This window comes from Lissotriton vulgaris, unplaced genomic scaffold (assembly GCF_964263255.1).
Source record: "Lissotriton vulgaris unplaced genomic scaffold, aLisVul1.2 SCAFFOLD_1830, whole genome shotgun sequence".
In the NCBI taxonomy this organism is placed as follows: domain Eukaryota; kingdom Metazoa; phylum Chordata; class Amphibia; order Caudata; family Salamandridae; genus Lissotriton; species Lissotriton vulgaris.
Window position 1 is genome coordinate 290,766 of NW_028254071.1, and position 27,286 is coordinate 318,051.

Here is a 27,286-nt window from a genome sequence, read left to right on the forward strand (position 1 = left end):
GGGCCAACTAATTGTGAGTAAGGCTACGGAAGGCTGGACAGGGAGCGCTGAAGGCAAAAACAACCCTACTCTAGCTTGAAGATGAAACCTGTGAACAGCCACTTGGATGTGATTTTAACATTCCAGTAGAATAGCTGTTCAGGTTAACTGCTTGGCCCTGGAATCCGTGTTATCTACACGTCATAGGTTTGAATCTTGGTAGGGACATATTAGCTCTTCATCATTCATATGTTTATAAATTAAATACCAGTAAGCACTGGCTAACTACAGCACTGCAAACTGGCGCATTAGCAGCAGAAATTTTTAAGGCAATTATTAATAATAACATCAAACTTGTCTACTAAGCGAGTATCCACGTGTGTTTACTGATAGCGGTGTCTGCAAGGTTTGGGGTGCCAGATGAGCCCAGGCCACCTGTAAAGTTGTGACCCTCAGAGGCACATCTATGAACTCGGAACAGCAGAAGTAATTAGAATTAAGGAGACTCATTGAGATCCCTTACATGAGTCTTGTTACAGTCGCGTAACAAACAGAAATCTGATTGGCTTGCACGCACAGACTACAATACTGCTGGACCAGGAACAGAGAGCAGCCAGGGACTGGAGGCAGGATGTAGAAGAGCAGCCGTAAGGAAAGAATCACAACACAAGATTCGGCCTCAAAAGTGGTTTTGTACGTTATTCCTTCGATGGAACCCGAGAATATCCTCACTTAATGGTTCTTAGACCCAAAAAGCTTCCTCTAGAGCTGCTATCCTGGTATTGAACATTCACATGTGTTATGTTCGTGCAAGTCATTGCTTAATGCACGGGAACGTTTTTGTTACCAAAATGTGGGAAGGGAAAGAAAGGACTGATTAGTTTTATCACCATCGGTAGTTTGGGATTTGAGTTATTTAATCCAGGGAAGTCGCTGAGAACATTTGACTGAAATGTCTTTGCCCTACTGAGTGCTTCAATATCAGTTTTTAAGGATGTTGAGCTCCATCTCTGCTCGCCGTTACTGCATTGATGACCCTCTACGTCTTAGGCGCGCTGAGACAACAAGACGAGTGCTGAGCTTGGAGCTGAACAAAGATCGCGATGTGGAGCGGATCCATGGGAGTGGTGTGAACACACTAGATATTGAACCTGTTGAGCAAAGGTACATGTTGTCCGGGGGATCAGATGGGGTCATCGTACTCTACGACCTGGCAAATTTTAGTAGAAAGCCCTACTACACTTGCAAGTCAGTGTGCACCGTGGGCAGGAGTCACCCTGATGTACACAAATTCAGTGTAGAAACAGTTCAGTGGTATCCCCATGACACTGGTATCTTCACATCAAGCTCCTTCGATAAAACACTGAAAATATGGGACACAAACACGTTGCAGCCTGCAGACGTGTTTCATTTTGACGGAACAGTGTATTGCCATCACATGTCTCCAATAGCGACAAAGCACTGCTTGATAGCTGTTGGCAGCAAGAACCCCAAAGTGCAGTTGTGTGATTTGAAGTCTGGCTCATGTTCTCACATTCTGCAGGGTCACAGAAGCGAAGTGCTTTCTGTGTCTTGGTCCCCACGCTATGAATACGTCTTGGCAACCGCAAGTGCGGACAGCAAAGTCAAACTGTGGGACGTACGCAAAGCATCTGGGTGCTTGATTACCCTTGATCAACACAATGGCGAAAAGTCAAAAGCTTCATCAGAGGCAGCGAATACGGCCCACAATGGAAGGGTGAATGGGTTGTGCTTTACGAGTGATGGGCTTCACCTGCTGACCACAGGCACAGATGACCGCATGAGGCTCTGGAACAGCGCTTCTGGGGAGAACACTCTTGTCAATTATGGTAAAGTCTGCAATGAAAGTATGAAAGGGCTTAAATTCACTGTCTCCTCGGGCTGCAACCCAGAGTTTGTGTTTGTGCCATACAGCAGCACCATTGCGGTGTACACCCTCTACTCAGGGGAGCTCGTCACTATGCTGAGGGGACATTACAGCAACGTGGACTGCTGTGCCTTCCAGTCTAATTTCCAGGAGCTTTACAGTGGGAGCAAAGACTGCAATGTTCTCGCTTGGGTGCCAGCGCTGCGAGAGCCTGTACCTGATGAGGATTCAGAGAAGTCTGGGCCACATGCGCGTATGCACCCTGCTTTTGAAGATGCTTGGAGCAGTAGTGATGAAGAAGGGTGAATTGTAACTTAGCAATCATTGACAATCATTGAACCAACTGCCTTTGAGAACCAGGAGTGACCTGGGGCGTTGCAACACGATCAATTACTGCGAAATTTGCTGGTATCACTAAGGCAAAAGAGCGCCTTCTTGGTCATCCCAAAGCATACAAACCCAAGCTAAAAACTAATGTGTGGGCGAACACCAAAAATATATTTTGAGGGGAAAAGAACCCCATCCTGTGCATGTGCCTGAAGAGCAGGGTTTTTTTATTTGAGACTTTTTGTTTTTTAATACAACTCAGAAAAATGATTCACTTTGAGTGTTTTATATAGCCTCTTTAAAATATTTTGAAGCTTCAAACTTAGTTACTTTTCAATAAACGCCTCCTGAATTAAAGTTTGCATTTAACGTGCGTATAAACCAGCCGACACTTGTTTTAAAAATTAAAATAGACTGGTATTAAGGTAAGTGTATTTATGGCAATGACAAAAGATTGGCAGTCATCCGTTTTAGAAAAAGATGAAACTGTACCTAATGTTTTGCTTTCCAGCCAACTCTGCTCCTCCTTTGCTCTGTGAATTGGGATCATCAGGAGATTAATGCTACCGGGAAAGGTGAAATGAGAAGAAAGCGCTTCTCTGATAAACACAAGATGTGATTTCATCTTGGAATCGAAAATAAACCAAAACATGACATGGAATACTGCTGGACTATTGGCTGTCAACTCAGTTATGCAGTAGCAGAGCGGGAGTCAATATGGCGGCTGTGCGCCTAAAGTAGGCAGTGACAGAGAGACAGCATGGCCCTGGTGGTCTTGACCTGCTTTTAAATTCTATGGGGCTTATTTACAAGCTTTTCGTCACTTTTTCCCCATAATAAAAGTGACACACTAGCGGCGCAATTGGCTTGTAAATAAGTCCCTATGATTCCATTAAAGGGAAGACCGAAAAAATTAAAGTTATAGCTTGTGGGATTTATCCTCATTAATGGGGGGGGGGGGGGTGCTCACCCACCACTGACCTGTAAACATATTATTACACTTGTGAGATCTAGTAAGGATTACTCACAGAGCCTACTGGGAGGAGCATCAGGTGCTGAGAGCACTGAGTAACCTAAAGGTCAAATTTTGCAATCCTAGCACGATTATCTCCTCCCATGATTTCTTAAAAGAAGCAAGGTGGACTCTGTGACAATAGCTCCTTTTATTCACCATCTAAAGACAATTCCGTTTATATATGTCATTATTAGCACTAATGCTGGTGAACGGTGATCCGTGACTCCTGTTTGTAACCCCAGGGGTCAGTGGTACAATGCAAAATGATACCCCCCCCCCCCCCCCTTATAGTGTGATGAGGGGTAGGGTCGAAAGTAGACCCAAACTTCGGAACCCTACCAGGGCGACCAAAGAAGCAAGGCTAACACTTTAAACAATGGGGTGGATCTATCCTTAGAGCCAGTACAGGTAGCAGAGTGACAAATTGGGCATTTAAAACATGTTGGTCAAAACAGATTCGATTGCAGCAAACCTGTTTTCATGGATTTGACAACGCTTATGGCCTACTGACCAAGATCTTGGAAAAGGGGAACAGCAATTTGTCAACTAAGAAACAGGTTCTACAAAATTTTATACAAAGCACGTTAGAACCAGTTTTTGCAAAGTTAGTTCAAGACAACAACCCTCCACACCTCGATATGACTGTTGGTCAATGATACGTTTTCAGTCTGCCCATTGTTACTACATATGATTGTTTGAGGTTGCACATATGTACTGAGTTAACACACCTGATTTCGCGATATGTATGTCATAAGTCGCTAGTTTGATTTACAATGCATCTTCTATTTCTCCTGGGATTGTTAAGTATTGTAATTCGGTTGACATTATTACCACCTGTTAATTACCGTGCCTGGAATCTGCACTATACTAAATGGAAATAAAATAGTTGTTATTAGCACTCCACATTTTTTTATTTTTTTATTGAAGCCAGATTTTGTCACACATAAACATTTACATCTACAGTATTATATTGTACAAAAAAGAAACGCAGTTAAGAAGTCTATCTTGACAATACAATTCATCATTAAGTCACTATGACTCTATTAAACACTCTACAAAAAGATCTACGCCAGTTATAAAAATCACATAGAAACAATCCCCTATACACATTTACACAATAAATTGATATAAAAATAATTAGCAAGGTCTAAAATCTCCTTCCACCCCTCCACCATATGGCAGCAAATGCAGTCCTTCCCTCTACTTATTAGTCAAAACTGGAGCCCCATATTTTATTACTTCTCTTCACCCTTCTCATCTTCTGACCTCATTCCAGGGCTGACGGAATTGAATCCATGCGCCATTTTAGTAAAACCAGTGACCTTGCAATTGCCATAGCTATATACAAAAATCTAGTCCCTGAAACTGAGCAAAGGAGGTCAGGATCATAACCAAATAAAATTAGCCTGTCATTTGCTACCAATTGTAATTCACATTCTTTTTCCAAATACTCAAATACCTCAACCCAGTACACATTAATTTTTGGGCAGTGGAGCATAATATGTGACCAATTAGCAGCAGGATAATTCAGACATCAGAAGCATTGGGAGGACTGATCGGGGTACATCTTTACAAGGGCAGCTGGAGTTGGATACATCATCCATTTACTAAAAAATAGCATCCTGCACCAGTTTACACCTCTTAAGGAAGTAAAGTTTAACCTATTGATCGTAGACCAAATATGGGGCGAATTTACACAGTTATCCTGCTCTAACCATTTCCTCAAAGCTTTAGATTCAAGATCAACCCCCCCTGATGGAGGCTAAATATTTCTTCCAGGTGCCTGGCTTCCTATCAGAAGTCTTAACTAATAAATCCTCCACCAACTGATTTTGAGCTAAAAAGTGGGTGACGTTTATTAAAGCAAAATATTTAAATAAGGTGCCATAAGAGTTCATAAGACTAAAGTCATTAGTCATTAGTTGGCGCATGTCAGCTATAGACACCCAGTTGCCATTCATTATAAAATCAGAAATTTTAAGATAGCCAGCTGCCGCCCATTTTATGGCTAAGTATGTGGGTTGTCTAACACCCATCAGAGGGAGGATTTCTTCTAATAAGGAAGTGGAATTGAATACCGGAATGGAGTATTTTTTTAAAAAAGCCTGCCCATTTTTAAAAAGCCATTGGAGACTCTTGTAACTGACCAACTTTGGAGACCTAAACATTAGTAGAGGAGAGTGAATTTGAATGTCATGGCACATGAGATTGATAAAAATATTAGAGAAAAAATGTGCTTGTGGTGGAGGCTTGTACCTTGATAAATATTGTGCAAAATACGCATCATAATAACTTTTAAGGTTGGGAAGCGCTAACCCACCCTGGACTAAATCTTCATATAAAGTGCTGAGTGCTAGACGCAGATTTTTTTTGCCCAAATAAAGGCTGTAAACATTGACTCAACCCGGGAGGAAAAGGAACCCAATAAAGTGCATGGAATTGAGGAAAACAGAAAATTAAATAACAGCAATACAGACATTTTAATCAAGGCAACACGTCCTATTATCAACAGTGGGAGTAAGTTCCATCTAGAAAATAGGCCTTTGACCTTCTTTATCAAGGGGACAAAATTCAATTCATATAGATCCTCTATTAAATTGGAAAAGAATATTCCCAAGTATCGCTTTGGGGTGGACTTAACAGAAAGCTGAATGTCGGGATGTAGATTTATCGTATCGCTCCCACTCAGTATGACTACCGTCTTGCCTTTATTAATTCGATAACCCCCCAAAGCTTCGAATTCCTTAAACAGCTTAAAAACCTTGGATTGTACCTCCACTGTTGGCTTGATTAAAAGCAAGATGTCATCTGCATATACCTTTATTTTAGGTATTACTGGGATTGGAGGACGAATATCAACACAATTTCGAATAGCTGTTGCTAGGGGTTCTATAAAAAAAGCAAATAACACAGGTGATAAAGGGCACCCTTGCCTTGTGCCTCGCTTGATTTTAATAGATCCTACTATTTCAGAGTTAATAATTATATTGGCCACATCATTCTCATATAAATTCTGAATTAAAAGTATCATAGACTGTGGGATATTAAAGGAAGATAAAATTGAAAACAATGTCTCCCAAACCACAAGGTCAAAGGCCTTTTCAGCGTCGAACAATAACACAAGAGCCGGAATTTTCTGAACCTCAAAATAGTCCAATGCTTCTGCAAGGAAGTGGGTATTGGTGGCCAGTTGTCTACCCGCCAAAACCCATTTTCATCAGCATGGATCAACTGTGCTGCAAATTTATTGAACCTACATGATAAAAGTTTTGTAACAATTTTATAGTACGAATTCAATAGCGTGATCGGACGATAGGAGCTAGGATCCGTCTTATCTTTGCCTTTCTTTGGGAAACTAACTATGTTACCCTGCCTAAAAGATTCAGGGACTGGGCCTCCTTCTAATAAGGAATTAATCAGGGATAAAAAAAAATCTAATATTGCCCCAAAAAAGACCTTAAAAAATTCTACTGGTAATCCATCTGGGCCACAGATCTTGCCGTTCGCCAAACTTTTTACAACTTCCTCCAATTCTATCAAAGAAAAAGAACTGGCCATAAATTGGCTATCTGTTTCGGATAGAGTTGGTGATGGATTATCCTGAAGGAAGGTGGCAAGTAGTTGGGCGTCGACCCTTTGAAGTTGACCGTAAATAGAATCGTAGTGGGCCATCATGATCTCGGCAATTATCCTTGGATCTTCTGTGGGAGCAGCTGTCAAGGGGGATTTCAATGCCTTTATTTGATTTGCCGCGGCTTGCTTTTTGGCCTGCCACGCCAACAGCCTACTTGTGAAATTACTTTCCTCATATACCTTCTGATGAGAACGTTGAAAAAAGATCTCACTTTGGATGTTATAGACAGAGCAGAGCTCACGCTTGGCCTGATCAAGAAGTTTTTTATTTGAAGCAGAGAGATATTTTAGAAATTTCTCATTAAGAGCATGGATATTATCTTCACATTGTAGCTTCTCGAGCTTAGCTTTCTTTGACATAGCTGCGTCCTTGCCTATTACCAGCCCCCGGACAAATGCTTTGAGGGCATCCCAGACTATTTGTGGAGCAGTAGACAGAATATTCAGGTTTAAGAATTGTCTAATCTCTGAATCCATCAATTTCACCCATTCTTTATCATTTAAATATTGCCTATTGAAGATCCACCGTTTCGGCAGTCTCAGACCTGCCCCCAGGTGGATTTCCAAAGTCAGCATTGCATTGTCTGAGAAGGCATTAAAAAAGAATTTTTGTTGAACGAACTCTAGCCCCTGGGAAATCAGAAAAAAATCAATACCGGAGGAGGAACAAAATCGTCCTGATCCACACGTGAATTTCCTTTGAGACGGATATGCAAATCGCCATGGATCATGTAGGTTCAATATAGATTCATAATTCCTCAAGATTTTAAAGGATCTTGGCTTTGTCTGCCTCTTTCCTTGTACCGAAGAGTCTAACCGCTGGTTCATCAAAATATTAAAATCCCCCCCCCACAATTAAATGACCCGGGATCCTGCTCAGGGCTAGGAAGAGTTCCTCGTGGGGGTTAGTATTATCCTCCACTGGTGCGTAGAAACTCACAAAAGTGAGCGGGCAAGGTTTTGATCTGAATGAAAAGGAGGCCCACCACCACCTCCCCGATGGATCACTACCTGAGTTGATATACTCAGCTTGTAAGCCTTTATTGATTAATATAAGCGGTCCCTCTGTGGGAGGCCGAAGAGGATGAAAACCCGCGGTAAGCTGCCCATAGGCTGAACATTCAGATATCTTTGTAGATGAAATATGGGTTTCCTGAAGGAGAATTACTCCAGGATTTTCCGTTTTTATCCAAGCTTCAATGGCACGCATCTTTCTCTTATTATTGAGTCCATTAACATTAAAAGATACCACCTTTAAATTTGATGTACTAGCCATATATGAAAACGAAGGACTTTCTAATGAAGAAAAGAAAAAAGTAATCAATTCTAGACAAACAACTAGCTTCATTTTTCCCCTTTGCCAAACCCACCCCTTCCCATCCCCCAAGTGAAGATGGACTTCCCCCTCCACCACAGCCACCACCTTCCACTACCCCAACTCAATTTGGGTGTCATGACATCCAAAAAAAAAAAAAAAAGCACTCCACATTGATAAGTTCTCATATAAGATGTTTGAGCTACATCCGTACAGGAAACCACCATGGTGATCTATCATGCAAAGGATACAACTATTCTTTCGAGTTCCCCAACACATACAGTGTGTGTGGCTGAAGAGCAATGCCCTGCGGAGAGGTCACTCCAACAAAAACAAGCATTTGCAAAGCAATAGTTCTGGTATTTGAGAGAGTTTAAGCTATTGGCATTGTAAAAGACAATGCCTTTTATTTATCTGTTTTGATAATTAACACATACATAAAAAGGCATTTTTATTTACAATGCCAATAACTCAAAATGTGAGACCTATTTCACTTCAAAGAAGCGGGCGCAATTGTCCCGGGCTTCTTGTAAAGTGAAAGCACGCATGACGCACTGAATGTTGCAGGAAAGCATTTCGTGCCTGCAGTAGGAGAAACTCATTAAAGAAAATAGTGCTTACAGACTAAATAAGACATACTGTGTAACAGCAGAATAAAAGGGCCAGTCCTCATGGGAGGTTACAAATGAAGACAAGGTAGTACTGAGGAGGGAGATTAACAAGCCTATTAAGGAATTAGAAGCCAGCCTTTACAAAGAACAATGACACAAGCCAATGACAAGTTTGAGCGGAGAGTGGGCGGAGCTTCAAGTGAATACTCCAATACAGCATACCTCGCAGAGCAGCGCATGCGCTGCCCAGGCTCGACATAAAAAAGACATACGGTCTAATTTATGAGGCCCCTTGCGCCACCGGAAACCACTTTTTTGGTTTAATACTGCCTCGTAAATATTATTCCCTTTAACATAGTTTTCTGCCTTTAAGGGGCATGCAATGGATGTTGTTGGGGGCATTTCCACCAACATATATGGCTATTTGACACTGCCCCAGATTTACAAGAAATCCTAACTCTGAGGCAGCACCAAAAATGTAGGTCTCCCAAGGGTAAGCGTAAGGGAGGCACAACAAGGAGAAATATCTTTATTTTTCCTTGTTTTTCCTTCTTCTAGGTGCGATGAATTCTGCAGCAGACATTGAAAGAGGAAAAAGCCTCCTGTGATTGCTTTTGTGCAAAATAATCATCGTTGCAACGTAGGCACCCTTGAACCATGGTGCAAAGGTGCCTGCGCTGGAGCACGGCAGCCCATTGCGCACTGGCGCTGGGGAAAAGGACAGGAATGTGCCGTATCTGATAGATACAGCACATTCCTGCCCTTTTCTTTTGCCATAGGGCAGCATAGCAGGAAGGTCTGCGGTGCTGACCTACGGCAAAACCTCATAAATGAGGCCCACTGTACCGCTTAAGAGCATGTAATAGCTGAGAAAATGCACCGAGATTAAGAGAGCTACTCTTGAGTGGTGTAGACTCAGGGCCCGAGAGTGAATACGATCAACCCCAAAACAGCCTCTTTGAAAGATAAAATCCATATGAACTTCACAGGACAATGGGGCATACAGCACCCACAATACATTTCGTTTAAGGCAAGAATTGCCTGGGATCATGAAAGCATACAGGCTTTGGAGGGCTAGGGCATTAATTAAAATATGATGATGCAATATAGCATTTTTTTTTCATTCAGTTTCTGTTAAACAGAGCCTAACGTTATGAATGGGTGGGTCAAAGCATTAGAGAAAACAAACAAAGCAACATTTATGCCAGATAAGTGAATTGTGCCTCTCAAGGGTTAGAGAAGGACTCTACAAATGTCAATACTGTATAATACCACTGCCTCTATTACATTTTCAACACATTTTTAACTCTTGGTCTTTGTTTAAGTTAAGGGTGTGGTGAAGAACCCCAGCTGTGTAATTGTATGGGATACGATAACTGGGCCTTTTCACACTTTCACTTTGCTTGTTCCCATACCCAGTGAGTCTGTATACAGGAGCACATTGACTCACCTGTAAATGATTGGAAAGGAACTCCACACAGGAACTCTGATCCTCAATCAGTCCGCGTTCTTTTATAGGGACCTTGCAAATAGGTTCATTACTTAGGACACGATTTAGTAGTTGGTGGCCAGCAGTGCTTTAAATGGGCCGGTACTTAATGTCACTGAGTACCAGCACTTCTATTTTTTACCGCTCTGAGTATCGGCACTAATCCGCTGCCAAGGAGAGTTCCGGTACTCATCAAAGGTAGGCTCATTGTTGCTTTGGTTCACGCACACGAACGAGGCTGTCTGACAGCCAAAGCGCCTCTGTAACCCAAGCGGAGCCACCTTCAACCTATTCAGCAGGGCTCATCTGCATAATGTCCGGTGTTCACCACCCGCAGTGTTTGACAGAGCAGGGTCCATTCAGGCCCTGCGCTGTCAATCACATTCACACCATGGTGTGTATTTGTGCACACACTGAATGCAGGCATCCGGCTGACAGCAGCAATAGCAGTCATTAAGAAAGCCACGAAAGAAAAGAAAATGGCCTTTATCCCACCTGAGTGTTATGTGTGACTGTTGTCTGCTTGTGTCTTGGTGTTTGCCTGCTTGTGTGCGCATGTTTGTGTGTGTGTAAGAGAAAAGCGAGTGAAAGATGGAGAGAATCTAGACATTAGGGAGGGATTTTAAAGGACATTCTGAAATGCTTTGTGTGAGCATTGCTGCTTGTTTCTGTGAATGCGCAATCAAGAATATATAAGTATTCCGCCACATAGTAGAAGTGTCTTATATGTCTTGTCCTTAGCCCCGCCTTTAGCCCTGCTACCTTGCTACACTCATAGCTCATTTTAATAGTACCTGCACTTATTTTTTCCCATTTAAAGTACTGGTGGGCAGACCCCCGGCCCACCACAGCTGGGAAACTCCGACAAGGAGACGGCATCCCGACTGCTGGATCATGACTTCACTGTCGAGCTGCAGGTGTGTGTCTTGTGTCGGCGGCATGCGTCAACTTGTTTACAGAGCCAGAAGGCAATGCCGACGCACTGCAGGGCCTCCACTGTCATGCACACACTGTTCCCTTGCACGATGTTGTGCATGACGCTCAGTGCGCACACGACAATGGAAGCATAGGGGGCACAACATATGGCCCTAGCCACTATACCCACTTGCTGAATCACCATGGGGCCTGTTTGGGCCCACTGACCTTCCTTTTTGCTGACCTTTCCATGAAGGGCCCCCGCCATGAAAAGGTCGGCTGGAAGAAAGATCGTAATCCCTTTGCGGTGCCGATGCCGGTACCGCCTCCATACACCACTGCTTTGCCCACCGCCTCCACAGCAGGACCGGAGATTCTGGTGGTGGCGGCGGTCTTGCTGCTGTGTGATGGCGGTCTCACCACCTGCATCCTAATTTAGCTGTCGAACCGCTAGGTATGCGGGTGGTCAGACCACCAAAATTGGGCCCTTAGTCAGTTACAGGGTGACACCATAAGGCATGAGAAGCAATAAAAAACACAATCTAGGCCTCCTATACCTGTAAATAACTTTTGGATGACCTCGTTGACTGAGGTATGCAGGGTCTATTAAGACCAACGTTTCCAATCTTTTTTAAATTTTAGAAACACAGTTCCCATAATTTTTGCTGAGAAGAAACCATTACAAAAAGATAACCGTCAGATGCCTCTCGCTGAAAGAGGAGGTAATATCTCCAGTTCTGTGAAGCTAAAGCAGAGGCAGACACAAAATGAAGAAACAAGCTTCAACGCTGCGGTGCCTGCTACCTGAAAGATATGTAAATGTGTGCAAATGGTTAATCAGCAAATCTAATGGTTGCGTGCAAATTGGTATATGATTTCATGGATGGAGTAATTTGAGGCTTCTTAATGACAAAGATATATTGTTTTTGAAAGGTAATGTAAAAGTGTTATCAGTTGAGATCTAGACTGAGTTTTCTAATGAAATCAGGAGAAGTGTGGCTCAATGGTTAGAGGGGCAGACTCTGATGCAGGAGTCTGACCAGGGTTCAATTCCCGCCTCCGCTGGTCTTGGGCTCAATTTCCTCGGACCTGATAATTCTCGCCTCGGTGTCTATTCTAATCATGGGTCCCACTCTGCAACTCTGGGCAATAGCTTGCTTAATTTCCCCAACAGCACTGGGATGCCTGGCTTCACCTTGGGGGTGCCCAGGAGCGGGCATTTCACAGGGAAAAGTCAGGAAGGGTTCCACAGCAGTATGCGTACAGCGCCAAGACACCTCAGGGTATAAGTGAGCTATACAAGTATGAATTAATTTCATTTCAAAACCTATCAAGTATGGTTTGCCCTAGGTTCAGACATTTCATATTACAAAAATTATGTATTTTTAACATATTTGTTTATACTTCTACACTCAGGGCCTGTTTTAGAGTTTAGCAAAGAGAATACTCTGTCAAAATGGCAACGGAGTATCCTGTCTGCCAAACTCTCGGTCCACCTGCAAAATTTAGAGTCGGGCAGACCTCCAGGTTTATGCCAACGGGTAAAATGTACACTGTCGTCATAAACCTTAATCCAAAGGCTCAAGGGGGTATTGGTTGTCCGGGGTAAGCCATTCAACCATCCCCCATTATGGTTGAGTGAGCGGACAGTTTTATTTTTTTTAATTTTTTTTACTGTCCTTTACTGGTGGGAATATCTTGGTGGTGAGGGGCAGAAAAATTAAAAAATACCTCCCCACACCATGGGAGAAAACTTACATTGTGTAGGGCCATCCGTTTTTTTCCCCAACTACAAGCTTCCACTTTGGATCTCCAATGACAGACACACAATGAACTTTCAGATGGCTTTGTATGAACCGCCTTGACTATGGTTTATACAAACCCAGAGACTTCACTGCAGGTGTAGCTGTCAACTCTAGATTTGGCAGGTTTAAGCAAAGCCAGGGTGACGGAAGAAAAGTTCTCCACCAACCTGATTGCCTTTCCTCTATCTGCCAAAGTCGAAATCTCTTTGCACATTTTGCAGTAGCTTATCGCATACGGTGTGCAGTACAATTTTAAAATAATTTCTTGCATATTCACAGTGCTCTCAGTCACAGGCAGTGACCTTGTAGCACTATAAATACTCATGTCACTATTCCCCAGTGCACCAAACAGGATTCAGTTCTGTGAGAGTCTGGAAACAAACACACATCTGCAGGTATTGCATTAATTAACTGAGCTTCCATAATACAAAGTGTGCATTTCCCATTGATTACTTTAACTTGCATTTATTTTTCATTGAAGGTGTGTGTGCTATATTTATATGTATTTATCTGAAGGTGCAAGGCCAACAAAATAGTTACAGAAAATGTTCTTTAGCCATGTCCCTAGCCCCATCCTCACTGCACTCAGTATCACAATTTCCATACTTTTGTATGCACTTCAGCCTCTGGATGGCCTGGAGGATAGTTTGAGCTGAGTTTAGCATTTAGCTGGTGGAGTAGCATCCATTGAGATGGCTGAGACATTGCCTCTGCCATCTTGACTGTACTCAGCCCACTAAAGTAGATGACAGCCAGCCCAGTGGTCTTCTGTGTACATTGAAGAGAACCGCCATCATAGCAGTTAGCTTCAATGCACTAAAGGTCTGGGGGACGTCCGCCGTCAGGCTCGATGGCTGTCCACCAAACTTTTGACTTTTTTCATTTTTTGACATTCATTTGGTTCGGACAAGCAAAAAACGAGTGACCCTCACACTCTGGTTATTTTTCCCTAGGTGTTGGAGGTCATTATTGGTTTTCTTCCAGTCCCTCACCTGCAAGTTTTTCTTGGCAATGACAGACAGGAAAAAAAAAGGAATTACAATGTCCACCCTAAATAGGTCAGATGGTGTAATGTCTGACTCTTCATCTGATGGCACCTACTGCGTAAGGCCGTTTGAAGAGTTTTCCTTTAATGAAGCCAACAGAGGCTCATCAATGGAATATTAAAGGTCTGCTCACCTCTAAATGAGGTGGGCAGACTGAGGAGTGGGCAGGCAGGGCACTTTGTCACGTTTGCTACAGAATCTCATGTCTGCCAAACTCTAATTGAGGCACTTTATAAGAGGCAATAAATGAGGTCCCGTCTATAGTGCAGTCTGGCACACATCAGCTAAATAATTGTGTGTTTTCTAGAAGCTGAAGCAGTCTGGCTAATACAAAGTACGGTGACAGGGAGGAAGAGAGAGAGCAGAAGCCTTTTAAGAACAAAAGTAACTACACTCCTGATGAGGGGTCCGAAGATTCCCATATTTTACAGATAACCATAGATTTTAGACATTGTGTTACCACCAGACTGGACCTACCAGAGTTGTAACCCCATGGCCTGAAAAGAACAGGGACTGTTTAATAGGAATCCATTCATTTTAACCAAACCTGCTCAGCTTTTTAATAATACAGAGAATTTGACAGTTAAGTGTAACCAGGGCCACTGGAATTATGCGAATCCGGGCCTGCAGCTTTTTTTTTTACATAATTATTGTTAGAAATGGGGTAGCCAATTTTACGGGGGTTAGCATGGTGCAGAACGGGCAGGCCAAACTCCTGAGGACATGTGTGAAGTATCCACGCAGTACACACAGACGACACACAAGGCACACCCTAAAAAGAGACACTATAGCAGTTTTGGTGAAAAAGAATAACTTTTGTATTGTCTCAAATTGGCAACAGAAATCACAGTAGTCACTATACTGTGCCAACTGGCGCCAGTGCAATATATACACGGGGGATTATGTACAGGGTAAATGGAAAAAGAGAAGGTATGTCCATCCTGCTGATATTCGCCTACTGCTAAAGTCAGGTCTATATGTTCTTATGCTTTGGGCTGATGAGGTATAGTGAGATTATATGCCACCTAATGTGTTATGCCCAATGTTAAATCTTACGTTTTAATTGCAACATTGACCCTGATGGATGTACGTCTCTTTTTCCATTTACCCTATACCCTCCCCGGCGACTGCTTTCGTCGCGCAGGCCCCGCCCACCTCCAGGCAGGCTTCCATGCTTCGGCGTCTGCGGCGCCTCTTCTCTCCGGCCCGCGGCAGTGATTTGGCGGCAATTTTCTTTTTTACAGAGCAATACGGGGTAGGCCCCCGTTGTATCACCATCAAAACTACGGGGTAGGCTCCCGCTGGTTTAAATAACCATACCAATGTTTCACTCTCCCGCTTCTGGCCCCGGGCTGCGGCGGTGACTCCGGGCAGTCTCCAAATGCAGGGTGGGCACCCGCGAGGGCGGAAATAATGCAGGGTAGGCACCCGCTTTGATTTACTGACACTAGGGTGGCAGAATCTAGCGCAGTAGCACTTAGAAGGCACCGCGCAGTTTGAACATGCAGCGCTCATGAGGCAACCGTCCTTCCCTTTATGAACAGCTCTTTGGGGCAGCAGTCCTTCCAAGTAGTGATTAGCAGATAGGCCTCAGCTCCTCTTCTCTGGGGCTTGAGGTATTGCGCTGCAGGCACCAAGCGCTAGAAAGCAGGCAAGCTGGGGACAGGAGATAGCGCTCTTCTTCACTAGCCCTCAGCTTATAGCGCTCCTCACCTCCTGGGGGGTCCAGTCCATTCCCACTATAGTGCTCTCCTCTTCAGGGGATTTTAGGTGTAGCGCTCGCGTGGTGCAAGGTCCCAGCAGCCCTATGACCTAGGGTGGCACTCCTTCTTCAGGGACCAGGTAGCAGAGCAGCAGGCACTACTGGGCAAGGTCAGCAGTCAGTGGGTACTCATCAAGACAGGGCGGTAGGCTTTACAAACCATCCTCCACTGTAGCGTGGCACTCCTCCTGTACAGCAGCCTGTACTCCTGCAGTGGGGCTTCCACTAACCCTGTGGACAGCAGAGGGGTTTTAGTTGGGTGCTGGGTCCAAGTGGCTGAGCACACGGTGGCACAGCCCCCCTACTTATACGCCCCTCACCCCACCTAGCAGGCAGTGCCAGAAGCTTCTAGAATCCTCTGGGGAACTGGTTCTAACTGGCTCAGGGGGAGGAGCAGAGCACCCTGGGTGCCAGGCTTTCCTTCCAAATGCTGGAAAGGCTGGGTACCAAACAAATAGACCGCTAACCCACTGCAGTCAGGTGGCACAACACACAGCCATGGCATCCATTTTAATAGCGTCATTTCATTAAGGTGCATGTTTACAATAGGGGTATTACAGGTGTGCACACCATTGCGTCACATTACTCTTGACATCTCACTCCACACATGGCCTACACATTTCTTCACCACATCCGAAAACAGGGGGGTGAAAAGCGAAACATTTTGGGAAAAGGTCCCAGTCAAACAATTATGGATTTGCCACATTTGCCACATAATCCATCATCTGCTGCATAACCTGCATATTTTAGCCCCAAAACGTTTTTCTAGCTCAAACGGATAAAAAATAACTAAAACATGGCAACTAAAACATGGTGACGTTGGATTGCGTGAGGTGGAAAGCCCTTTGCAAAGGTTAACTGGCCATCTATTGTTTGCTTTTTCTGTATTTGGTTGTTAAAATGGTACTAATGGGATGAAATCTTTGCCCAGGCAGTATTACAATGTGTAAAAATAACAAAATAAGGTAATAATACTACCAAAAAAATCGCCACATTTTGCTGCATACGTTGCCAGTTATTGTTACATAATTTAGTCAACACTGCCACCTAATTTGTTGCTCTCCCGCCGCATAATCCCAGTGACCCTGCTTGTAACTAGCCTACATGCTCTTTGTTTGCTATCTCTTGCTCAGCGAGAAATCCTGCAACACATGGGGCCCTATTACAGATATGGCGCACATTTCCTATTTTCTCCACGGCGCGCCTTACAGCAGATGTGCTGGGTGGAAACAGGGAAAGTGTGACTATTAGGAAGAATTCACTGCTCACAGGCCAGCCACATACTCATGCTACCATGGAGTCAGCACATTCAAGAGAAATACAGAGCAGCTGTTTGATAGCTACTCTGTGTTTCTCTGTGCAGACACAACCCACCTGCACTTTCAAGTGGGGAGAAAGATCCCCTTGCAGGCGGGTGCAGTTAGTGACTGCATCCACCTGCAAGGGGATGTCTGCGGGATCATGGGACCCCCTTTCTTCCCTCCAGAGGGCTGCCTTTAGGAGCGCATTGAAAGGTTACCACCTTTTTGTGGCTCACATTCAGTGTGCCTCCTAGAGGCATGTTTGCCTCTGTACCCACATCAGTAACATGATGCGGGCGCAGAGTTGAAGTGATTCTCTCATTTGCATGGGCCACACCCCCATGAAAATGAGGAAATGCCCTCTCTCAATAGGACTGGTGCTACATGTGTGCCAGCGTTTCCTGCTTTGAAAAAGGGGGTCGCACATGCGTCTGCGGCCCCTATTGTAACCCCAAAGTGCTCAGAGGGTGCACAAATCGGGCTCCCCAGGGCACTTCTGTAATACAAGATTGGAGTTGCTCCAAACCTACTGTAGGCAGCTGCAGAGTATCTCATGAAGAAGCCTTCCCAGCCCTCAAGAAACATGTCTTACACCAAGCCTTACTACTTTCCACGCCAAAGATGCCCCCTGTAAGCGCCGCTCTGTCAGTCACGAAGTTCGAAGAGGAGACAAGCACCTGCTCACCGCAGGCACGGTGATAAATTGTCTGTTCTTCAAAATGCTGAATAATTAAGCTGTAGTTGTAAAAAATGATTGTTTCCGCAGCAATTTGTAACGGGTTATTAATGATAAACGCGCTGACAGGCCAGATCTGGAAACATTATTTCCTTTGTGTTCCTCCTTTAGAGAGGACGCTCAGTACCGCTGTGCTGTTGTGTCAATCAAAGCAGCCCACTTGTCCTCAGCCGTGGAGCCTGTCAGGGGGCATCATGACCTCACTCCGAGCACAAAAGTCAGAAGATGTGCGCTAGCAGCTCAAGCCTAAAACCTTGGAACATGAGGCGCCAACTGCGAAACCCAGCCTCGCCCTATTATCTCATTATTCTGGGCAAATACCTCAATCTGTGTAATGTAGTGTGGGCTTATTGTAAAATGCTCCTGTGCCATGTTTGCATTACAAACAAGTATTGGCAGAGCCAACAGGTCTCACCTACACAAGAGCTATTGGCTTTGCCAATATGTTTTAGCCATGTTATGCACCACCGTGGCTGCTGTTCAGCATGGCTAAAAGTTAATGCCGTTAAGGAGAGTGGCATAGAGTGGAGTGTTGTAAAACCGAGTATCGTGGAGTAGAGTGGAGTGTTGTGGAGTGGCATAGAAGGTAGTGGAATGGTGTAGAGTAGAGTTGAGTGAAGTGAAGTGAAGTGGAGTGGAGTTTCACAGAGTGGCATGGAGTGGTGTGGAGTGTTGTGGAGTGTCATGGAGGGAGTAGATTTTTGTAGAGTCGAAGGGGTAAAGGGGATCAGAGTGACGTAGAGTGGAGTGGCATCAAGTGTTGTACAGTTAAGTGGAAAAGAGTACTAGAGTGTCATGGACGAAAGTGTCGTAGAGTGGAGTGTCGTAGAGTGGAGTGGCATAGGGTGGAGTAGAGTGTCAAAGAGTGGAGTGGCACAGATTGTCGTGGAGTGGCTTAGAGCAGAGTGGAGCGGCATAGAGTGAAGAAGGACAGCAGAGTGGAGTGAATTTAATGGAATTGGGCAACATAAAGTGTAGAATGTAGTGTTGCAAAGTGGAGTAAAGTGAAGTGGCTTAAAGTACAGTGGTGCAGGGTAGATTGGCGTACAGTGCAGTGGAGTAGAGTGCATTCATTTTGAGTAAAGTGGTGTAGAGTGCATTGGCGTACATTGCAGTGGTGTAGAGTGGAGTGGTGCAAAGTAAAGTGGAGCGGCATGGAGGGTGTTTAATAGAGTGGAGTAGAGTTTTGTAAAGTAGAGTGCCGTAGAGCGGAGTAGATTGTTGTAGAGTGGAGAGCCGTAGAGTGGCATGGAGTGGAGTAGAGTGTCATAGAGTGGAGTGGCATAGATTGTCATGGAGTGGCGTAGAGCAGAGTGGAGCGGCATAGAAGGGTGTTGAATAGAGTGGAGTATAGTTTTGTAAAGTAGAGTGGCGTAGATAGGAGTAGATTGTTGCAGAGTGGAGTGGCATAGAGTGGTGCAGTGTAGTAGAGTGGAGCGGCATAGAGGATGTTGCATAGAGCGGAGTTTTGTGTTGTAAATTGGAGAGGTGTAGAGTGAAGTAGAGTGTCATATAGTGGAGTGGTATAGAGTGCTGAGTATTGGAATGGCAAAGAGTGCCGGGGAGTGGTGTAGAGTGGAATAGTAGAGTGGAATAGAGTGTAGTAGTGTGTCGTAGAATACAATGGAGAACAGTGGCAAAGAGAGAGTTGTGTAGAGCTTTGTAGAGTGGAGCAGTGTTATAGTGGGGTACACAGTCTAGTAGGGTGTTGTGGAGTGGCATTGAGTGAAGAACTGCAGAGTGGAGTGAATTTAATGGAATAGAGCATCATAGAGACTAGAATGTAGTGTTGCAGAGTGGAGTAGAATGAAGTGGCGTAATGTACAGTGGTGCAGGGTAGATTGGCTCACAATGCAGTGGAGTAGAGTACAATCATTTTGAGTAAAGTGGTGTAGAGTGCATTGTCGTACATTGCAGTGGTGTAAAGTGAAGTAGTGCAAAGTAGAGTGGAGTGGTGCCGTGTAGATTGCAATGCCGTAGAGTGACATATAGTGCAGTAGAGTAGAGTGCAGTGGCGTAGAGTAGATTGTTTCAGAGTAGAGTGAAGTGGCATAGACTAGAGAGGTGTAGGGTAGAGTAGAGTGACGTAGAGTAGACTGCAATGGCATGATGTGATGCAGAGTAAGGTGCCATGGAGTGCAGTTGAGTGGCATAGAGTTGAGTGGTGCAGAGTAGAGTGCAGTGGTATAGAGTGCAGTGGTGCAGAGTGTCATAGAGTGCAGTGGTGTAGAGTAGACTACATTGGTATAGAGTGCAATGGTGTAGAGTAGAGTGGTGCAGAGCAAAGTGTTATAGAAGACAGTGGCACAGAGTGCAGTGGTGTATAGTAGAACAGAGTGGCATAGAGTGCAGGGACATACATCCCAATGATATAGAGTGGCATAACGTGCAGCTGGGTAGAGTGTTGCAGAATGGAGTACAGTGACGTAGAGTGCAGTAGTGCAGAGCAGTCAGCGTAGAGTGCAGTGGCATAGAGTGCATTGTTTGAGAAAAGTGATGTAGTGTGCAGTGGCGTAGGGTGCAGTGGTTTAGTGTAGAGTGGAGTAGAGTGTTGCAGAGTAGAGGGACATAGGGTGGTACAGCATAGAGTGCAGTGTCATAGAGTAGAGTGGCTCAGAGTGGAGCAGAGTGGCACAGCATGCAGTAACACAGAGTGCAGTGGCATAGAGCAGATTTTTTAGAGTAGAGTATAGTGGCATGGAGTTTAGTGGTGCAGTGTAGAGTGTAGTGGCATAGAGTGGAGTGGTACAGAGTAGAGTGCATTGGCATAGAATGCAGTAGTATAGAGTGCATTGTTGCAGAGCAGAGTGATATAGGGCAGAGTGATGTAGAGTGGAGTGGTGTAAAGTAGAGTAGAGTGGCCAACACAGGAGTGGTGTAGACTGCAGTGGCAAAAAGTGCAGTGGTTCATAGTAGAGTGAAGTAGAGTCCATTGGCATACAATAGAGCAGTGCAGAGTAGAGAAGCATAGAGTAAAGCTGCATTAAGTGCAAAGTTAGAGGGCAGTGGTGCACAGTAGAGTCGATTGGCGTAGAGTGTAGTGGTGTAGAGGTGCAAAGTAGAGTGTCACAGGGTAGATTGCAGTGGCATAGAGTGGAGTGAATATTGCAAAGTGAAATAGAGTGGCGTAGAGTAGATTGCTTCAGAGTACAATGAAGTGGCATAGATTGCAGTTTCATAGAGTGCAGTGGTGCAGAGTAGATTAGAGTGGCTTAGAGTGGATTGGCATAGTGTGCAGTGGTGTAGAGAGGAGCAACACAGAGTAAGGTGTGTACAGTGCTTAGTGTAGAGTGCAGTAGAGTGGTGTAGAGTATAGCACAGTGGCACATTGCAATGGTGCAGAGTACAGTTGCCTAGAGTTCATTATTTCAGAGTAGAAGTGGAGTGATGCAGGATAGAGTGTAGTGGTATAGAGTGGAGTGATGTAGAATGGCATACAGTGAAGTGGCATAGATTGCAGTTTAGATTGTCGTAGAGTGCAGTGTCATAGAGTGCAGTGGTGCAGAGTAGATTAGAGTGGCTTAGAGTGGATTGGCATAGTGTGCAGTGGTGTAGAGAGGAGCAACACAGAGTAAAGTGGTGTACAGTGCTTAGTGTAGAGTGCAGTAGAGTGGTGCAGAGTATAGCGCAGTGCCATAGATTGCAATGGTGCAGAGTACAGTGGCCTAGAGTGCATTGTTTCAGAGTAGAAGTGGAGTGATGCAGGATAGAGTGTAGTGGTATAGAGTGGAGTGATGTAGAATGGCATAAAGTGTAGTGGTATAGAGTGCATTTCATAGAATAGTGTAGAGTATAATTGTGCAGTTGCGCAGAGTGCAGTGGTGTAGAGCAAACTGTCTTAGAGTACAGTAGTGTATTAGAGATGGACATAGAGTGCAGTGGCATAGCGTAGAGTGATGTAGAGGAGAGCGGCGAGAGAGCAGTGATGTAGATTATAATGGTGTAGAGTGCAGTGGCATAGAGTGTTGCAGCATAGAGTGTAGTGGCATAGAGTACAGTAGTGCAGAGTAGATTGGAGTAGAGTGCAGTGGTGTAGATTGCATTGGCATAGAGTGCATTGACATAGAGTGCAGTGGTTAGAGTAGAGTGCAGTGGCATAGAGTGGCGCAGAGTACAGGAAATGATGTGGAGTGGTGCAGCGTAGATTGCAGTCCAATGCAGTGCAGTAGAGTACAGTGGAGTGGCACAGAGTGAAGTTGCACTGAGTGCAGTGGTGCAAGGTAGATTGCAGTAGTGCAGGGCATAGTTTAGTGGTGCAGGGTAGAATGAAGTGTTGCATGGTATAATGCAGTGGCAGAGAGTGCAGTGGCATAGAGTACAGTGGCATAGAATGCAGTGGAGTAGAGTAAAGTGGCATGGAGTGCAGTGGTGCAGGGTAGATTAGAGTGGCACAAAGAGCACTGGCATATAGTGCACTGGCGTGGAGTGGTACTGAGTGGAGTGTATTCACATAAAGTGCAGTGGCATAGAGTGCAGTGGAGTAGAGTAGAGACGCATAGAGTGAAGTGGCGTAGAGTGGAGTGGTGCTCAGTAGAGTGCAGTGGCGTGGAGTGGAGTGGTGCAGAGTAGAGTGGAGTGGGGTAAAGTGGAGCTTGCTTGGTATGGTAGCGCACTGCCATTACAGACAACATATCTTCAATTGAAATGACCGTTAATTTGCACAGACATGCAGGTTTGCTGATAAAAGTATACAATGCACAAACAATATTGTATAGAAATATCATCACCTAGGTGTATTGATTTGTTTTGATTGTTTTAAAATATTTGTTTCCACAAAACTTTACTGCCTTCCTCCAGCACACCCTCAGTTGCCAGCAAAATTGTCACTGAAATCCTCTCACTTTGAGAAAGAAAAATTAACAGCAAGCTCCCTAGAAAACAGAGCCCGACATTTGACCTCTGTCTTTGAATGCACAGAATAAAAAGGCATGTTTACAGAAATCAAACACTGGTGGAAGATTACAGTAAGTAGGGATGGGCCATTGAAGGGACAAACTCAAGCTGGACAGCCTAAAATAAATAAAGCCAGCAAGCAAATATGGGTCACAAACATCAAAGCCAATAGTAAGCAATGGGCAGAATGCAGACCAATGGAAGCTTTCTGGCACGTCTGGTAGACTTTGACCTAAAAAGGAAAAAAAACTGACTGTGAATGACCTTCCCTTCGAGGGCCGGTGGAGGTTTCAACTCTTCTTGAGTTCTTCTAAGACCCTCATTACACATCTATTTGCGCTTAAATTGAAATCACCAACCGTTCTACGAAATCTTGGCTTATCTGAATTTTTTCAGGGCCAACCCTGATTGGTTATTGCACGTCGAAATTAGAGAACAAGTGAGGCACTGGCACTTTACAGGATCTGGTCTTTTTTCAAGTCAGTTGTTTGAGTTTTCACTTGTCTTTTTTATAATGCTGCATTATTCTACCTTGACTTTTGACATTTTTCTGAAGTCAGATTTCTACTCGTTGTCATACAATGCGTTTTTATTCAACTTTGTGTTATTGCACCTTATGGAATTTTTTTGTTAGATTTTTAATCGGTCATTTTTACAATGTCACACTATCCTACTTTGCTTATTATATTGTGATGGTTTTTAATAACTTGAAACAATAAATATACCTACCTACCTAAATAACCTCATCAGCTCAACTTTCAAAGCATCGCTCAACACCACTGGCACACTTCTCACTTTGTGGGTCTTAGCAACAGCTCCCTCCTTTAACACAAGCCTGTGTACAAACTTCTTCAAACAACCATATTTACATCCAAACAATTTTGGGAACTTATATTGCCAGCCCTTTGCATTCCCATGAATCACTGATAATACTTATTTCACTGTATTGGGATTCAACACAATGTCCAAAGCTCTTTATTCTCTCCACTCTAGCAAACATTGGTCTTTCTCCACTACATATATGCAACAGGTGATTTTCCTGTGTTTGAACGATAATTTTGCTCGGAATTTGATTCCTCCCAACCGAACTAGTTCAACCTTCTTTGTAGATAGCTCTTCTTTTCTCAAGCCTTCCCAACACCATTGGGTGATGCAACCCATTTAGGAGGTCGGTAAGGCTTGTCATCTGACATCTTCACTTTGTACACTTTGTACACCTTGAACCCTTGATCAGTATCCTTTTCATCCAACATCAAAACTTCAATATTATTGTCAGATAAATCCTCCTCTTCACCCTGTGTGCCATTTGTATAATTTACACTACCTTTTCCCTGGATTTTCTTATGATTGCATGCTCTGGAAAAGTGTCCAATTCTGTTGCACTTAAAGCAGTTGGCCTTCAAAGCTGGACAATTACTTGAAATTGTCATATGCCTAATGCTCCCGCATATATAACACTGCCTCTGGGTTATTTTGCTCCTTTTCCTTTTCCTATCCTTACTCTCACTCTTCTTGTATTTATCATCCCTCCCATGGTCCTTGTTTACAACTTCCACAGTTTGTTCGTCACTCCCTTTTTCCTCAAATTCCTTCACATAACGTGACGTGTCTTCGATAAGTTTAGCATTTGAAATGGCAATATCTAATGATGGATCCTTTAAACTCAACAATTTTTCTTGTACCCTCATATTCTTTGTACGCTTATCAACTGATCTCTAATTATCTCTTCATGGAGATCATGGAAATTACAGGTGATAGCTAATGTACATAGTGCGCTCACATATCGATCTATCAACTCATTTGCAACTTGCGTATGTGAAAAAAATTGAGGGGCTCCACTACCACACTGACTTTTTTCCCAAAGGGTACTTCTAATGCCTTAAATTGCAGTACTGTATACATTATCATCCTCCTCATCATCATCTTCATCTGACTCCCCATTGTTCTGAGTGACTACATTTTAGCGGGGTAATGTCTTCAAAACTTTCCTTCCTTCTAAACCTAAATGATGTTTTAGCAAATCCAATTTTCTTTTTGCTACGAATATGTTTCCCCCCAAAGCTCTTAAATAAGTTTCAAATGCTTCTTGCCATTCCTCCCATGGCAGACAGGGATTCCCTGAAGCATTCAAAAATACAGGTGGAGCTACAATAGCCTGATTTATGCAACATTGTTGTAAAATATTTGCACCTTCCAAATACTCAAAATAATTAATATAGACCATTGTCGCCGGTCAGTGAAAACAACAAACAAACAAAACAAAAGTAGCCATAGTTGTCTACACTCTTCCACTTCCTGCTCCTTCAAAAGTTGTGTAACACTGATGCTAATGGTAAACTGCCTCAGTGTTCCTCACTTTTAGGTAAGGTAGTGGTCTAGTCTTTCTTGGATTACAACTTCCTGTTTGCTTCACCGATCTCTGATTGCCAATCGCTCCTTCCTACCTATATGCATAGACACTGCTGTGTGCAACTGCAAATGTAAATGTAAATTGATACTTGTATAGCGCACTACTCACCCGCAAGGGTCTCAAGGCGCTTGTACGAATACCGCTGTGGAACCCATCCAGGCTTTCCCTGTGAGGCGTCCACTCCTGGGCACCCCCAAGGTGGAGGCCAGGCATCCTTAGCGTTGTGGAGATTAAGCAAGCTATTGCCCAGAGTTGCAGAGTGGGACTCCATGATTGGAATAGGCACCGAGGCGAGACTTATCAGGTCTGTGGAAAAATTTTTTTTCTTTGAGCCCAAGACCCGCCGAGGCGGGAAATTGAACCCTATTCCCGGGCTAGACCTCTGCATCAGGGTCTGCCGCTCTAACCATTGAGCCACACTTCTACACTGCTCAGACGGGTGAGTTTCCTTCAACCTGATGAACCGAAATTCAGAAGTCAATGTTCCTTTAAATACTTCTTAGTGCACTGCATGCGGTCCACATTCGCTTCCTTCTATGTAAACAACATCAGCTGAGGTGATGCGATTTGAGGACACCTCCGAAACTGACTGCTTCACTTGTCTAGATGTATCCGCTGCAGCAAGAGTGCCTGATTCTTCCTGCACCGGCCTCCTTACACATCTCAGTGCACCGGACCATTCGCCACTTCACACGTCCTGTTGCCTGGTCTTCAATGCTTTGAGTAGCTTATCTCATTGTCTGCAGCCTTTCATCCTCCACCAACATCAATGAAGCATCTGTGCTCCCCGGCGGCCTTTCACACGCTTCCACTCTGTGCTCGTGCACCTATGCACCTTTACAGAATTGCCTCCTACCGCTCTCGGTTTGCGGTGCAAGTGCAGCAGGGATGTCAATGAAATGGTTTCAGATGATCCATGCATTCCCTACTGACCACTATCTCTTGACATCACAGGTTTGCACCATTCGGAAACATGTTCAGGGTAGGTTGTCAGTTTGCACAAGGTCAATTAGGTGTATGTGGTTGAGCACACATGTATATAGTTCCTAGGTTGTGGATGAGCATGCATGCAGCAAACTTTACGTCTCTAGCCAAAGGATATGCTGCCAGTTCAGAACCCGTGAGTGAGAGCACATGAAGAGAAATGAGGTTAAAACCATGCACACAGTGAGCTAGTTCAATATATGTAGCTATTCACAAAAGCATGAGGATAAGCACACGTGCTACCATCTTTGAGTATGTAGAGGAGTGCAAATACAATAAGAACCCAGTTTATGGAAAAGCAGAAGTGCAATTAGATGAGAGTGAATTTCTGAGCACACATGCAGCCAGTTCAGCCTGTGCCTTAGCACTCATGCAGCCTGCGTAGTTCATTTCTGAACACACATGAGATGTAAGTCTTGGCCCAATTCAACAAACATGCAGCCACTTCAGATGATCTGACTCAGCATACATGCAGTCATCTAGTTGACTCAGAAGCAGTAGGCAGTTTAGAGACTCTGATTCTGCACACCTGAAGACAGTTTCGAACTTGTGACTCAGTTCACGAAGACAGCTTAGAGTCTGACTCAACCATCCAGATGTGAGTATCCAACCAACCAACCAGTTCATATCATGTATGTCAGCACATATGCAACAACTTCACATCCTCTGACTCAGCATACATGCTGTCATCTCAGTCCTCTTTGATGCAGCTCATGTGCAGACAGCTTAGAGTCTCTGACTCAGCACATATGTTTGCAATTTAGATTGTCTAGGCCAACAAATATGCATCCATCTCAGGTCATTCAACTGAGCATGCATGAAACCATTTAAGACTCTGTGACTGAATATGCATGCAGCCTGCAGATAGTCCATGACCGAGTCCACATGCAGTCAGTACAAAGGCCTTTGACCGTGCAATATCGCTAAACAAATGCATTTGAAATGTATCTTCCCGCACTTGGGATTTCTACACAAGTTCCAGGCTATCTCTCTTTTTCTGTAAAAACTCGATTGTGCCAATAGACTCTACCACAGATCATCATTAACAACTATGAAAAGACTACAACGGATTCAGAATCCGCTGCCAGAGTGCTCTTGCACATAAAGCCACAAGCCCACATCTCCTCTGCCCTGATAGCCCTACATTGATTACTGGTTGTCAGAAGATCCACATTCA

At 44.1% G+C, this 27,286-nt stretch overlaps 1 pseudogene across 1 annotated transcript; it reads left to right on the forward strand.

The window, feature by feature from the left end:
- Positions 1 to 733: 733 nt before the first annotated feature.
- On the forward strand, positions 734 to 2,755 carry LOC147660670 (DNA excision repair protein ERCC-8 pseudogene; annotated as a pseudogene). The gene has a single exon (XR_015306215.1). The product of XR_015306215.1 is annotated as a DNA excision repair protein ERCC-8 pseudogene (transcript).
- The last annotated feature ends 24,531 nt before the right edge of the window (positions 2,756 to 27,286 follow it).